A 16,907-nucleotide genomic window follows, 5' to 3' on the forward strand; every position below is an offset into this window, starting at 1 on the left:
CTCCCCTAGAGGCCGACAAAACAGCTCACTACACGGCCCCACAAGCAGCAGCCATACAGGGGACACATAGCTCCCCAATTGACAACCACCACCAATACAATAATACTGAATGATTGAAAACTATATAGCGCTACGAACCCACGGAGCGCGGCGCCGTAAAAACAAAAAGCCGAGTCCGGACCACCAAGACCCGAACCCACCCGCGACAACATGCTCCACACACATGACAAGACGAGCGCCCTGACCATTGCGCCACACTGGCTTACTGCTAAAATATACTCCCACGGCCTAATAGAAAATTGGAACTGCCCAACAAAATATAAAATATAAACTAACACCCACTAAAACGAAGCCCGAAAACGCAACACGGGTTCTTTAAAAAGGGGAAATACGAACTCTAGAAACGGGAATACGCACAAAAGAAAAGGAAAGAAAAGGAAAGGAAAGAAAACGGCAGAAGCGAACTTATTTATTAAAATATGAGGAAACAAATAGCCTTAACACACGCACCCTAATAACGACAACGGCTGGTAAAAAGGGTTACACAGCAGGGGGGGTACCTCATATACGGTACCCCCGACTATGTTAACTTATATATATATATATATATATTTTATATAAAATCCCCACAACCTTTAAATACAACAGCCCACCTACCTCACAGATTCTAACCCACACCCAAAAAGCCCAACTACCAGGGAAGGCTCGGGAAGCAGGCGACAGGACTTGTCAAACCAAAGTCCCCAACCGTCCCCTGAGACGCTCTGCACACGGCCACCTCGCTGGCCTGTGCGGCGTTAAAATAACCCTGGGGGGAAACGCTTTGCGTCCCCCCCGGGGTCCCCTTTCTATCCAAACTACTTGAGCACCTGATTCAAGGTACCTTGGTACCGATGCAGGCGGCAAGGAAGTAGGGGTGCAGTCCGAGGTCGAATCCTAACAGGTAAGGTTGATTTAACGTTTGGTAAACTGTCACTGTCCCGGCATATAATATAACCAAAGTTGACCCATTTGCAACATTTTGAGCGCAGCATCCACCAATCCCATTCTTATATTCTGATTAGAATTTTGATCCTCAAAAATGTTTGCGAACTGCACAGAACTATAGGGCTGTTTTTTTGGGACCACTTTATTTTGATTATGGGAGAGATTTTCGCCATGCCAAGATTGCGAGTTGGTCTAGTCAATAACAATTGAAGTCAATCCCACAAGAAGAGTTTGCATGTTCCACAGTGGCTAAAAAATCTATATGGGAATCTGAGTGGGATTTCTTTTTTTGGTACCCTCCAGTACCTTTGCCCTTCCAGCCCGTGGGACGGAATGCCACAAGAATGTCCAAAAAATGTCACAATGGTTGCATATTCGTTTTTAAGTTTCATACACGTAGCTGAACAGGGGAAAGGGATCCCAACGTATAAATGTACCTTTTATCCGAATTTGCATTCTAATCATATGCAAAGTTATTGGGGATTTTAGTAGCATATAAAGCATGAGGATGCGGTGTACAACTTTCATTATCCTCATAATATAAGTTTGGCGAATATTGTATGCTATAGTATACATGACCCAAGTTTGAGTCCATCAAAGGGATTCAACCCTTGCACCCCTGTCCGTCTCCTGCCTCTGTGGTCATGTCTCTCCCACCCACAAGGAGCCGTCTAGAGGCGGTTCCCCCACTAGTCCCTCCACTACAGAGGGAGCACACCAGGTCCCTAGTCCCTGGGGCCGAGGACCCATCTTGGCGGAACTTAGTGGGGAGAGCCCAGGGCAACCGTTCTGTGGGCAGGGGAGGTTAGCGCTGTAATCTCTGGTCAGGGGAGACATCCTTCGGGGCATAAGACACCCGAAGGCTGCAGCAGTTCGACAATGTTTCTCCACAGTGTCCCACAAGTATTGCCAGTCACAAGAGAATCAAGGGACGCCCTCGGGAACAAATGTTATCACTGGTTATGGACTGTTGGGGAGTGTGGGTTTGTGTCTTGGGTTTCTTTGCTGGAGTGAACCAGATTGCCCAATTTTCCAGCCAAATAAGACACGGTTAAACAGGTTTTCGGGGACGCCTTTGTGGCTAGGAACGTTTTGGAAAAATGCAATGGCCTATGGCGGACAAGGAAAAGTAGCATTACAGTCAGTCCACTCTCCATCCCTGCTCCTGTGCGCCCCATGGGAACCCTCTTTAGAAACAGCCCCCTTTCAGGGGCTAATTTGACCGTCATGGGTCCGAGGCGCTATGGGAGTTACCTGAGGCAAGGGGATGGTGGCGCTTGATCTTTGGCCAAAAGAACTGTTCGGGGGCACTCTTGGAGGGTGTTTCCTTTGCATGGCTTTGTTGTTTTTCTTTTTGTTGTGTCTACTGTAACTATGTACTAGAAATGTTTTTTAGGATGCACTTTGATGGCCTTTTTTGGCCGAATAAAGTTGTTTGACTGATATTTGATATAAAAAAACAGAAAAGCCAAAACATGCCATGTTCTATCTTGTGATGATCCAAAATAGCAATACAGTGGAATTAATGTCTATGCTAATTTTTAGATAGACCAGACATTTCCGCAGCCGCCAAGTTCTAAGTTTAATGAGTAGCAACGAGACACTTCTGGTGAGGAGCGTGCAGTGTGCCTAGGTTGATGATCAAGATGGGCCTAAGAGGTGATGTATTTTGGTTGAGGAGCAAGGATGGGTCTTGGTGAGGAGATAGGATGTGCCCTGGGTAGGTAGCTGTACTGGTCTTGGATGCGGAGCAGGGATACACCTAGGAGAAATAGGAGGGCTGAGGTTTTTTTTAAGAGGCAAGGATGTTCCATGTGTTAGTAGCAGGACTCTGCCTCAGATAAGGAGCAGAGTTGGGCCTCAGGTGAGGAGAAGGCATTGACCTTGGACGAGGAGCCGGCTGTCGGCTTCATGTGAAGAGTGGACGAAGCTGAGGATCAGAGATGGGCCTACGTCAAAAGTTTGTTAAGGTGAACTTTGGCTCGAGAGAGCAGTTAAACATGGTTCCTCCATGGACAATGCAATAACTTCAGAGTTAACCAATTACAATATAATTGGCTATCTCTGACATTATTAATGAACAGTTATAAAAAAAACAGCCAATTGTACATTAAATAGTAGATAGCACCTTTCTCTAACCTTACATATAAAGCTGCGTGCTATAACAGCTGTTAAAGCTCAAAAGCCCTATTAAACGCCTGATAACAAGCAAGGGCTGTTAACAAGGGCTGGGGGTCTTTAATAACCAGCCTGGATGCGATATTGCTATTAGCACCGGTACAAACTGCCCAGATCATTATGAGAGACAGAACACTGCTCTCTGAAGGCAACCGCCTAGTGCCAACATGTTTCCACCTAAGAAAAAACTCTTCAGGCAGGGCCATCATGGAAATAGAAACGATGTCCTTCAACGATGAAAGATGGCCTTCTTTTATTTCCATTGTTGAAGTGACAACTGCCATTGGAAGGACGCGTGGAGCTAGGGAGCCACCATCTAAGTGGCGCTCCGCGACCTGCAAAAAAAAGACTGACGGTGCCAAATGCCCCTCAGGCGGTTCAGAGCTGCGGTGCAATGCTGGAGGTTATTTGGAGCATCCTGATTGGTCAAGAAACACCTCCTCAGTACTAGTTGGTAAAATTATGATATTCTGCGGAAAACTGGACAAAAGTGCGCCTTGCAGCACCTAAACTGGGATCACACTTCTGTGTAAAGGAGAAAGTCTTTTTTTCTTTAGGCCTAAAAAAAATTGGAATTCCTCCGGGAAACGATCGGGAGAAACATTTACTTGGGACACGTGAAAGCCCCTTTATTCTATGTAAAGTGAGGCTCCCAGCAGCCCCACTCGCTGTGTTAATGTGCGTTTAGAGCTGGCCATGCCAACGCACTCCTCATTAAAGAGGATCTCATTTTCAGTGGAGACGCTAAGCAGGGTTTTGCTGCCAGGTGTGTATATGATCTGTGGAGGAGAGCCAGAGATGCCTCTTACAGGCACTGTTCACTCTCCTTGAAAGTGACATCTCATGCATGCATATTGTACTGTCAGGGGTCGGCCGTGGGCCATTTTTCATGCAGCTACTCATGTTCCCAAAATGGCGCAGGTTTACTTTATCGGTAAACGATGCGGCAGTATCTTTGAGACGGGGCGCTGCTGCAGGCGCCCGCCATCAATAACCCGGCCAGATGCGGGAGAAGACGAATAGTAAAAGTTACACTAATACTGATATTATTTCTAATGTGGATAGCATCACTGATACTGATTGTAATACTCATAGAGATAATTGCACTGGTACTGATATTACACTTGCACGGATATTTACACAGATCTACCTGCCATTTCACCATATTTTACCGTAGTTGTTTATATTTTACCGCAGTTGTTTTTATGGGGAGGCGGCCATACATACCTTCATCCTCACACTATCCACTTCCCTTAACTTCTAACCCTCTGAACTGTCCTGCTGCCGTATGCAGAAATGCTTGCATGTAAATGGGGGTGGGGGGTTGTCTCTTCTTTATATATATTCACTGAAAAAACTTTGTTAAAGGGACATTATGGTTATGTTGGACTAATAAAAACCTATGAAATTCAGTAAAAAAACTTTGTTAAAGAGACGTTATGGTTATGTTGGACTAATAAAAACCTATGAAATTCAGTAGAAAAACTTTGTTAAAGGGACGTTATGGTTCAAAGTAAAACCGAAAAACCCCTGAAATTCGCTAGTTATGGTAAGATAAGCAACCATAACTCGCGCCACCAACGTGCATTGTTAAGATTAACACCCAGGACATCAAAGATGACATTACAAATGTCATTGATGACATCACTGATGACACCACATGTCTGACTCGCTGTTTTTTCCTTTAGTGATATATTTTAGACAGTAATAGTTAGGAAAAAAGAAATCAAAACGTACTATATTTGTAGACGTATACTTCAAATATGTTCTTACAGTAATTCACAGCTTATGAAACATACATAGGAAAAATACACACTGAAAAGATAGCAAGGCTTTCTGTGTATCAAGACAATCAGGAAGGTTATCAACGCTTTCTTTTTGTTCTGCTGTTTTTTTATTACTGTACTTTCTCTGGATATGCTCATATTTGGTTTCGCATTACTCTCTTTAGGGTGCAGTCACATCATGTGATAGTTATTCATAGGGAAGTAGTAGGTTTGAAGCCGATCAATCATTTCTGTGCATAAAGATAATCAGGTAGGTTATGAGCAATTTCTGGTTCTACTGCTGCTTTTTTGCTTACTTCACTTTCCCTGTATATACTCATATTTGTATGTGTTCTTGTGTTTTTGTGTTTTGTATGTACTAATGAAATTATATAGGAAGTGGGTTTCATTAGCTACTTATAACATGTTGCACAGTACACAAAACTCTAATAAGAAAGCATTTAGCATTTCACTATTTAACTTGGGAAGATTATGAATATTGCACCTCCATCCTGTATGCTGCACACAATGCTTATGTCTATACATGAGTACATTATTATACTGTAAAGAACTTCATAATAGAATGCTATTTATATCAATGCATTGCTTAATGCACCACATAGCTCATGTCATCTATTCCAATGATCCTTGACAGTTTTATTTTTATCAACATTATAATAAGAATCCCTTGTGCAGACTTTTCATGAAAAGTACATGCACATGTGATGTCATCAGTGATGTCATCAATGACATTTGTGATGTCATCTTTCATGTCCTGGGTGTTAGTCTTAACAAGGCACGTTGGTGGTGTGAGTTATGGTTGCTTAGCTCACCATAAGTAGTGAATTTCAGGGGTTTTTCGGTTTTACTTTGAACCATAACGTCCCTTTAACAAAGTTTTTTTTTACTGAATTCCATTGGTTTTTATTAGTCCAACATAACCATAACGTCCCTTTAACAAAGTTTTTTCATTGAATTTCGTAGGTTTTTATATGTGCAATTTAACCATAACGTCCCCTTAACAAAGGTTTTTCATTGAATTTCATTGGTTTTTATTAGTGCAATTTAACAATAATGTCCCTTTAACAAAGTTTTTTCATTGAATTTCATATGTTTTTATTAGTGCAACATAACCATAATGCCCCTTTAACAAATATTTTTCAGTGAATTTCATAGGTTTTTACCAGTGCATGCTATTTTCCTACAACTTACTAATATCACACTTACCCAATATAGCAATGTTTGTGTCCAATTTACAAATTGTCACCTTAATACTCGCCATTTCCCACCTTCTGGAATCATTTCTAACACTTCCATACACTTTTTGAAACTATTTCAACTAGTTTTGCATCCGTAGACGTCTACGAACATTTGGCTCCATAGCGGACCTTCCGGACAGTGCCACATGACCATTCGCTGGCGCGCGGCATGATGACGTGTCCGAGAACTCGTCCGCACTTCACAATAAGATCTCTGCTGGCAAATTTCTGTTTTTTTTTTATTTTACTTGAAACCATAACATCAGTTTAACAAAGTTTTTTCTGTGAATTTCATGGGTTTTTACCACTGCATGCTATTTTCCTACAACTTACTAATATCATACTTACCCAATATAGCAATATTTGTGTCCCATTTACAAAGTGTCACCTTAAAACTCTGCCATTTCCCACCTTCTGGAATAATTTTTATCACTTCTATACACTTTTTGCAATTCAACTAGTTTTGCATCCATAGACATCTACGAACATCTAACTTCATAGCAGACCTTCCGGACAGTGCCACATGACCATACGCTGGTGCGCGGCATGATGACGTGTCCGAGAACCCGTCCGCACTTCACGATGAGATCTCTGTTTCGCAGACAGTTCAGAACTGCATTTTCTACTGATCTAGAAACTTTCAACTTCAAAATTTCCCTTGCACAGCTCCAACACCTATTCCTACTCATTATCCATTAACAATCTAGTACACAGTACATACTTTTAGCAAAACTGCTATTTATCTTAAAATGGCATCAGCTAATGCCATCCCTCCTCCCCAAGAGCCACCACCACTGCTGTAATCAATGAGCATGAGAAACACTTCCCCCTACCTTAGAAATAACACACGTGCAACATTTTCCCTTGTCCACCTACCCATCCATATTAGTGTTTGGTTCTTATTCCCTCATTTCCCTCCCCACCTTTCGTTCTCAGCTCTCCTGCCAAAAAAATACATCCAAAAACAACAAGAGACATATTACTTTAGGAACCACCTTTCACAGTTAAAAAATAGAACAAAAAAAAATGTATAGACTCCATCTACTTTATGTTTCCCAGTAAAGTGCATAGACTCAATAAGATTTTCCAACATTTCCATTTGCATTTTGTGCTATGCTAATGGGAATATTGTGGTGTTCATCCTCCGTTCCAGGGACTGGAATGGTGGATACCGGCCCAGCAGTCCAAGTTATCAGCCCAAGCGAAGCGAGGGTGGATAACGAGGTCTCTGGACCCTTATCCCCCCCTTCCAGCCCCTGAAATGGGGGATGAAGGCCATTAGCACCCTAGGTTCCCAAAGCGGGATCCCCGGGTGCTAAAAAAGAGGATTTTTCTTCCTACACCCGGACACCTGCGGCACCCAGGTGTAGACAGGAAAATACTTTTCCAAATATGGCCACCATGGAAAGGGAAGGCGAGGGTTCCATACAGGGCCCCTCTTTGCTTTCCATGGAAGCCTGCAGAAGGCAAAAAGAGAACCCTATGACCATATTACCACAAGCACATTTTTCTTCCCTTTCAGATCTATCCTAATTTTGAATAACTTTACCACAAAGCCAGTCCCAGGTGGACATGGCCACTTCAATCCTATGTTTTGTCCCTTGTGGTCATAGCCAGTAGCCAGATTGTCCGGCTCATGACCTTATTCCATGACCCGGACAATCTGGCCACTGCCCATGGCCACAAGCTACCCCTCAGTCACTAAAGGTATACCGCTATTTTTTGTATCTACATTATGACACTTGTCAAATAATAAAACACTGGCACATTTGCAAAACCATGCTTGTAGGTCCTTGCCAATGCTCCTTAGGCAAGTTTGCTGGAAATCCACCCATGTTTTAGTTTTTCAAAAGTGTCAAATGTATGCACATACAATTGTCATGTAACCTAGCCCCCACTTGACAAAATCCATTCAGACTTTACGAAAACATCTATATCTAGATCTATAATCTTTTTGCAAACCTTTGTGTAGATTTGTCAAATGGCACCACATTTATAAACCTTTACAATATTTTTGGACCCCACTCTAATTTTGCTCGTTCTTGACAGAATCCCACCAAACTTTGCAAAAACATGTATAGCTGGATCTGTTATCAGTTTGCGAAATGAAGTGTAGATTTGTCAAATGGCACTTCATTTATAAGCCTTTACATTATTTTGGGACCCCCCCTCCAATTTTGCCCCCTCATGACAGAATCCCACCAAACTTTGCATACTCACTCAGAAGCATGTCCGAAATATACATGCAATATTTCAGGCAGTTCCATTAAGTGACGCCAAAGTTATAAGCCATCCAAGAACTGCATTTCACCAACCCTGTAGTGCTGAGGGGTCCGCGAAGTATTCAGGACTGTTCGCGAACATCCGAACTGTTCGCGGACTTTCGCGGCAAAAACCGCCCATTTTTTTTGCTTCTTGCAGCCATATCCCATCCTCATCACCCCTCACCTCCCCAGAGATTATTTGATCAGTTTCACAAGTGCAATGTTGTGTTTTTTAATATGTTTTTACCGCAATGTCCGCGGACACCGGCCGCTGTCCGCGAATCCAAGATGGCGGGCGTTTCCAGAAATCTGACGCATTTCACACTCTTCACCATCCAATCAGCGAACATGTCGCATGTCCGCGGACATGACGCAAGCTGATTAACCAATCAGTGTCCTCTCTGCGGACCGAACAGGGAAGTACGTTCGTGGAGCGGACATAGATATCACTCATTTTTTGTGACCTCCTTTTTGGTCGTTTTAAAATAAACTACTGGATGGATTTTCACCAAATGTACAAAAACACTCTTTTGGGACCAAGCCGCTGCTCCTGCCGCAGAATTTGGTGAAAATCCGTCCAGCGGTTTGGGTTGTAGGCGTGAGCAAAGTTTTTCCCCATTCAGTCTATGGGAAAAAAAGAAATTTTGGGACCCCCTATAACTTTGAGCTCCCCCCTAGACAAATCATCACCAAACTTTGCAAAAATATTCAGAGTGGGCCATATACTTATTTTGCAAAGTCTGGTGTGGATTCGTCCAGGGGGAGCGAAGTTATAAGCCACCCAAAAAGTGTTCTTCCCATGGGATTAGCAACGTAACCATAACTACACAGCCACTAGTGTGGCTGTGTAATAAAGCAGAAAATGTGTTAGTTTGTTCCTGATACAATTTCACACAGTTCCACCAATCTGCATCACATTTTGCATAGTTACCTGTCGGGATCCTCCGGATATTAATGGCTACAAGACATTTGGCCACCCCAAACCCCTTTCCACGGAATTCATCCCCTTCACGTATGAAGATGACGGTTGCCTGAGATTGGCGAAACATCAGTGTGGTCGTAGAAGACCGGATAGAGCTCATTTTAAGTGTCTCAACGTGAGCAACACAACTCAAAATCCCCATGCGACCTTGAAAACCATGTTTCAAGGCCCTAGGATGCAACGTTTCTGAGCTATTTGCACTGCAACGCACTGCACCACACCAGGGGGAGGTGACAGGTTGGGAGAGCACACAGAAGGTCTTAGTAAGCTGTAGCACGCCAACTCTCGCCTCCCCTCCACGTCTGCTTCAGGGTATGTCTGCCAGCGACATGCGCCCATTCTCAGTGCAGTTTACTTCAGAGTGCAAAGCACATCAAGCGATAAGTGACTCGGAACAGCGACGTACATGATCATTGATTTTCAACAATTGATGAGTGTCATCGCATCCGTCTACAGAAGCTCTGTGCGGAGTACGGGTACTTTTTGCTAATCATTTAGACATAGGCTAACTTGAATACAATAAAGTACGAACTGTGTGCAAAATCACGTTTGTGTTATTGTGGAAATATTTTGTATGTCTATTCTATGAAATGTAACTATTGAAGTTATGGACAAATGTATTTGTATGAATTCACTTTTGTCCACTTAATCACAGTTAAAAAAAGGGCCATCTTAATTTATTTATTTTTTGCAGTCAGAATTTGCACCGTCTGAATTCGTATCCTTGTGCCTACAAGCGTTTCGCCCATGAAAGCTTATTAAATACAAAACCATGCATGATACCCTAACATGTGACCTATGATATCTGTTTGTTGTGTTTCTAGGAATCTCACATGTTTGACAGATTGTCTTCTGTTTGTTCTACTTTATCTTCGTAGATGATCTAAAAAATTACCTTTAGATGATGCTTTTTGTGCCATTTTGACCCATATCTTGGGCGTGGACTCTTCCTCTTTATCATTCCCCGTTGTCTATTTCTGAGCTTGTCGAAGAAGCCAACTCAAACACTGACAAATTGATGCAGCTACGGTGATACTGAAACTAATTCTGATATTATTTGTTTTACTTTTTGGTCATTTGTAATGCGCCTATACAGCAATATAGTGTTTCAAGGCACATTGAGGTTTGGGGGGTGGCAACAGGGATGAAGAGTGAAGACAATAAAAAAATAAAAAAACGTTCCTACTAGGCCTTGAGACAATTTGGATCGTGCAAGTGCTGTAACATGAAAGAGGGGAGAGGGGGAGGAAGGGGAGCGCAAGTATCACTAATATTTAAACTAATGCTGGTAATGATGCTAATACTAGAAATATCATGACTATTGCTACCACTACTTCTATTATCTATCCTGACAATGTATTTTTGTAATTTGATGAGTTTGGTCTCTATGTTGGTGTCAGGGACTGGTCGGCTGAGGGCGTTTCTTTCTGTTTCGTAATCCTTAGCCTCGGCTAAGACACGGCGCAGACTCTGGCGAGTGAGAGGAAGTTGAGCGCGGCGACATTTCCTAAATCAGTAGGTTCAAGCGTTATGCAAACCCTTCAAGTAAGGGGTCCCCTACCAGTCCAGCCCCAAATACATATTATCAAACACAAGCCCTACAACATCTGGTCTCGGAGTGGGTACATCAGGGTACATCTGCCTCATATGGACCTCTGTATGAGCCTGAGTTTTGTGCAGTTTTTTTTACATGTATGTTCTTTGTTTTTATGGGTTCTTTATATAACCCTGACATTCTGCCCTCTGGCCTCATGTGAGCTACTGTGAGCGTGCAGCAAGGCCCAAACAAAGCAGGGATCCGACCGCTGCAGTATGCAGAGTGAGCACCGGGGGCACCAAAGGGTCTGTGCTGAAGCTCAGGCCCCTGGTGGCCCTTAGTACCTCCAAAGCTTGCAAGAGCTCTTCTCCCCTGGTGGGAGGGCTGGGACTCCCTCGGGTGAGGGTAGGTATCACTTTGCTGGGCCGGGCGGATTTAGGTGGGGCGTGAATATCTGGGTTAAGGGCCTCCATTTGCTCACAGGACAGTGGGTCTATTTGTGTGATGTTTCTGGCTTTATTAAAACTGGCAGCATGTTCACCCATTTCATGTGAATTCCTAATCACGACACGGTCATACGTTCTGTTTGAAAAGATCTCAACAAAATCGTCCACAGTTGAAAGGGTATTACAAATATTATTCTTAAAATGACTCATAAAATCTGTAATTGTTTGAATTGTGGCCATGAGAACTTTGCTGGCCGCGTTCAATTCTTTAATAAACGTGCCCATTTGGTCAAGAGCCTCACGTTCTTGTTTCTTGGTGCCAGCCGCGTGCCAACCCAAGGTATCAGTACCCTCTGAGAGCAAAGTAGAGGCAATCTGCTCCCCTTGTTGAGCCAATAATGGATCGCGGTTGGAGCTCTTTGCACTTTGGCAAGATGGCACTTTCTTGTTCGAGACCTCACAATAGTCCATAAGTTCTATATGATTTGTCGTGTGACTATTCTTCTGTCCTAGTTGGCGTGAATGGCATTTATAAGATCTGTCTGCTTTGACATTGGCAAACTTTGCGAGTGATTTTCTACAGACCTTTGCATAGCTGGGTTGGGACTGCTTGCATAGGGAGTTGGGACTTCTCGCATGGGAGGACAATCCAACAAGAGGCATGGATTCTGGAATCGTTGCCCTCGCGTTATTGCCGCCATGGGATAGTAGCAGGGTCTCTGGATCCATTATGGGCATTACGTCTTTCGTTGCAGACAGAGCCTGTTCTACAGCTTTGATTTGCTCACCAATTTTGCCAGCCACTTCTTTCAATTTTGTTATATATTTTGTTTGTTATAAAGACTGTATACCGTTAACGGCCAGCCAAACAATGGAACATGACCACCAAAACCGCAACACGGTGCCCGCTCTGCGTCCACTGACTTCCAATGGAAGGATCTTATTACTGTGTAGCAGAGGGAGCCATAATCAATTGGTGGTACCTGCCCCCATCCACTAAAAGGCCCAGCAACAGTGGTGTCCTTCACCCAAGGCGGGTTTATACCACAAGGGTTCACTGTTCCTTTTCTTCTGGCGCACCAATGCCACAACACAAGGGCTGGGGAGGGCCAAGCCAAGCTCCCAGCATGGAGCCAACAAAGCAAGGCCGCACCCAGCAACAGTGGCGCCCTGCAGCTTCAGGGGGCTTACACTGCATGGGTTTGCTGTTCCTCCTTTTCTTCTGGTGCACCGGCGCCGCAACACTGGGCTGGGGGGCCAAGTTCCCAGCATGGAGCCTGCTTTCTCCAGCAAGGACACAACTAATGCAGAATGATGAGGATGCTCGTCATGCGAACATGGACAGAGGGACATGCGCAACGTCTTTTTGCCGCGTTCACGGCGGATAAGGGGAGAAAGTGAATAAAGTAATACGCACTTCTCCGAGTCTCTGTGTCCCTCATTTTTGGTGCGCTCCCATGCAGCAGTAGCAGCAGCAGCAGCAGTGACCTACATAAAAGTGGGGGATGCAATATCTGGCGACGAGGATGGCATTTTAATACATCTTCCCCCACATCAATATTACTGGTGACCACCATATTCTCCCGAGTTGCAAGGCTGAAAAGTGACTCATTGCTGCCAAATTGTCAGAAAGCGAAGTGAGAGAAAGTCTGAGGCAAGAAGATGAAGCATCTGAGGCAAGAAGATGAAGCATCTGATGATGAAGGGCCCAGTGCAGCTGCATTTCGCTGACCAGGCCCTTTCGGCACGGGAGATCAGCAAGCCCTGGGACAGCGATGGGAAAGATGGCTGCAGAGGTTTGAGGACTACATGGCGGCTTATGATGAAAGGGCTCCAGACAAGTTCGCCAGGAGATTGCTCATCAACCTGGTTGGAGATGAAGTTGAAGATCTCGTCCCTACATACCAACCCAAAGAGGTCAAGATATACGAGGGGCTCAAGGAGGCTCTAAATACTTATTTTGACCCTGTGCGCAATGTGGGCCATGAAAGACACGCGCTCAATACAACTTGTCAAATGACCTGTGAGTCCATGGATGCGTTTGGAACTAGACTATGCAAATTGGTGACCCACTGTGACTTTCACAAATTCTGAAATGAAGAAGCCATTAGCATGGGCGTAATTATAGGCGGGGACAGGAGGTTTTGTCCCCCCCCCCAACTTCTGTGGCATGCCTTTTTGTCCCCCCATCTTTTGGAGGGAGGGCAGAGGGGCCGCAATCATCAATTTTGTAATTGGACAGCGCAAGCCTGGCTGGGGTGCTCAGCAAGGCTTGCGCTGTCTCATTACATAATGCAGAGATGCCTGGCAGCCGCGCTACAACACATTCAGGGCTGGGATGTCCTGCGTGGCTCAGTCCCTCACCCTGTCTGGCCTGACTCAAAGTCAGAAGCCAGGGTGCTGAACTGGGTGCTGCAGGGCCTGGCGCCTGTGCTGTCACGCTAGCAGCAGCACTTCAGGCGGCAAGGAGCACAGAGCATCGCTTTCCTGCTTCGTGTTCGTGCGACACACTGACGGGAACAAGGACGCTCATTCAGCTTCCTGGTTTCTGTCTGGAGGCGCCTGAGTGCAAAGAGGTTAGGTCGGTGTAACATGAGACGTGGCCAGGGCGGCATTTGAAAGCAGAGCAGAGGTACTTAAAAAAAAAAAAGAAATGTTATTGTGTTTGTGTATGATTGTTGGGGAGCTCTGTCCAAGACCTCTGAGGCAAAATACATGCAAACTTCCTAATTAGCATATGGAATGTACCAACAGGAGTGGCTTCACAGAAAAGGACATTGCAAGGCGCATCATCAGTGTTTGATACTTGGAGGCACCATGGAAGTCACTTTAGAATAAGTTGCCATAAATAAGCCAAGAGATACATAACTTTGTGCTACAAAATACCTAAATTACACTATTGTTATATGTAGAGCAACTCTATAGTCATTAGGCTTTTCCATTATAATAGCATAATACACTAACATAAGCTTTGAAGTGAATCAGAATCAATTACATAGATGCAGACAGGATCACACACTTAGTTAAATGGTGAAAATGGGAGGTGGACAATTTAAGCGACAGTGCACATCTTTCCAGGCTTAGTTTATATAGATATTTATTAAGGTTTTGCTTTACATTTCATGTGCTTATTATTTATATAATACATATAACATATAATTATTTATAGCAATAAATTGGACGCAAACCACATTACATAATAAACAAGCCTTTCATAGTAAACTAACCATACACTATATACATTGTCATAGAAATGTGTTGAGCAATGGGAGTATGGCTTTAGTTTCATTCTCCCCATTCTGCATGCAAAGTCACAATAGCATCATGCAGATTAATGTGAGCCTAACAAATCATCCTTGGGATTTCAAACCACAGTCATTATTTCATAAAGCATGCAACATTATGCACCCTTCTCACTTCTAATCACTCCCTCCCATTCCCATTTCTAAAGGGACAAAGGTCCCTGCTAATAGTACCCCCCTACCTCCCGTCAGTGCCTAATGACTCACATTGTAATACTCTGTTGATACAGAGCAACGTGAGGACCCTCTGCTGCCCGGAGCTCCTTGTGACATTCTTCTGGCAGCGGGACACCTCTACCATTCGGAACGGGTAAGGTGTCCTGCTGCCAGGACAATGAGTGTGCTGAGATATATGGCATTTAAAAATCTATACCAATTATACTTGGTCACCAACTGCACAGCATTAACCAATGGTGTCTGCCTTTGAATGAAAGGAAAAATCGGGCAAATTGCTGACATTCCAGTGAATCTAGTCCTTTCGGCCATGGCTTTATATTTCAGCTAGGTCAAGTCAACATAGCCCAAGATTTCAGGTATCAGGGGGTGATGAAGTCTGGTCTGCTCAATAGACGTTGCACCACTGTTTCCATGTGTTATTGTAAATGTTGTGTGCACACAGTGTATGTCAGTGGAGGTGCTGGGTGCATTTGCGTGTGAGTGAGAGCGTGTGCAAGCATATGTGTGTTGACTTTTGTGTCTGAATGAATGATAAATAATGCATTGTTTGCATGTTCTAGTGGAATTAAGTTTGTGAATGTTATGTTGTGTCACTGGATGCATGGCAAGCCTGCTTAAGATGTGTGGGGGCCCAATTGAATTTTAAAGATACGCCACCAGTCTTATGAAAGTTAGAACAGAGTGTCAGCAATGGACTCTTGTGGTGTTGTAGTTTAGTGTTATCTCTCAGGGATTTAGGTTGCTTGACTGACGTACAAAATTACGGTGGAATTAACCGTAGTCATTTTTGCTGCAAATATGTTTTTACCATGGTACAAAAAACCACACCAATGTCCAACCGCCAGTACACCCACAAACCCCCCCACTAACCTTTTCTCCATCCGCTGCCTCTCCTGTAACCTGGAGCGCCAGATCCATCCCTTTAACGCGGGTCGGATCTGACGCTGCAGCATCCCTTTTCTTCTTTTTTTTTTGTTGGGTCCCCTGCCACCAATGCTGAGGAAGCGGGGGACACCAAAGCCAAAAATACCAAACATGGGCTGAGGGGGCCACCCCTGCAACCACTGTTCTTCATGTTCGGTATCTTCGGCTTCAAACTAATGGTGGTGACTGAATTCGGTCAAATCTACCATTCCACCAAATATTTTTTAACAATTTGCCCGACCGATCCCTCAGAGCCACCATCCGCCCTCTCTTCACCCCACCCCTTTCCTTCAGTTGTCATGGCTCACCCATCATTTTCTGCAAAGTTACTCCACTGGCCATTAGATTGAGAATTATCAGAGGATGTCTATCATCCACGTTCAGAAAAAAGCTACTCCGCGAACCTCTTCCCTTTGCCACCATTCTGCAAATGGCACAGATGTAAGCGAGAGCAGATTACCAGGCTGCACAGATAGAGACAAGTAAAGGACAGGTGAGAGAGCAAGCGTACCACATCAATCAAGGTGGAAGAGGCAGTAACCTTGGTAATGCTCCATTAAGAAAGCATGGCACCACCGGAATCTGTTATAGGTGTGGTCTACCATTCCCTCACAAGGAAGGCATACAATGCCCTGCATTTGGCCACAAGTGTGGCAATTGTAGAAGGGAAAACCACAGGGTGAGAGTATGTAATGCACCACTGAGCCGGACGTAAGGAAGTAACCGCATTCGGACCAGACCAGAATATAATATGGGCACTCCAGGGCCCAGAAGAGATGTCAATGCCAGAAGAAATGTTGTAGGTCACTTTCGACGAGTCGCCGGGCAATCTCCATCACCCCCACCAGTGCAGGAAAGAAGCCAACATGAGTACGTGTATATGATGAATGATGTGGTGACTGCCTCGGAAGGAGACATTGAGATCCAAGTAGGTCAACACCCGGCTAACTTCGTCATTGACACAGGAGCTGCGTTGAACATCATGTGTATATCAGAATTTTGCAAAATGGCACATCTGCCTAAATTGACACCATCAGAGCTGAAGGTGTTTCAGTGGACTACCAGGGGACCAGTTCAAAACCAAT

This window comes from Ambystoma mexicanum, chromosome 9 (assembly GCF_040938575.1).
Source record: "Ambystoma mexicanum isolate Mex_15411 chromosome 9, UKY_AmexF1_1, whole genome shotgun sequence".
Taxonomy (NCBI): domain Eukaryota; kingdom Metazoa; phylum Chordata; class Amphibia; order Caudata; family Ambystomatidae; genus Ambystoma; species Ambystoma mexicanum.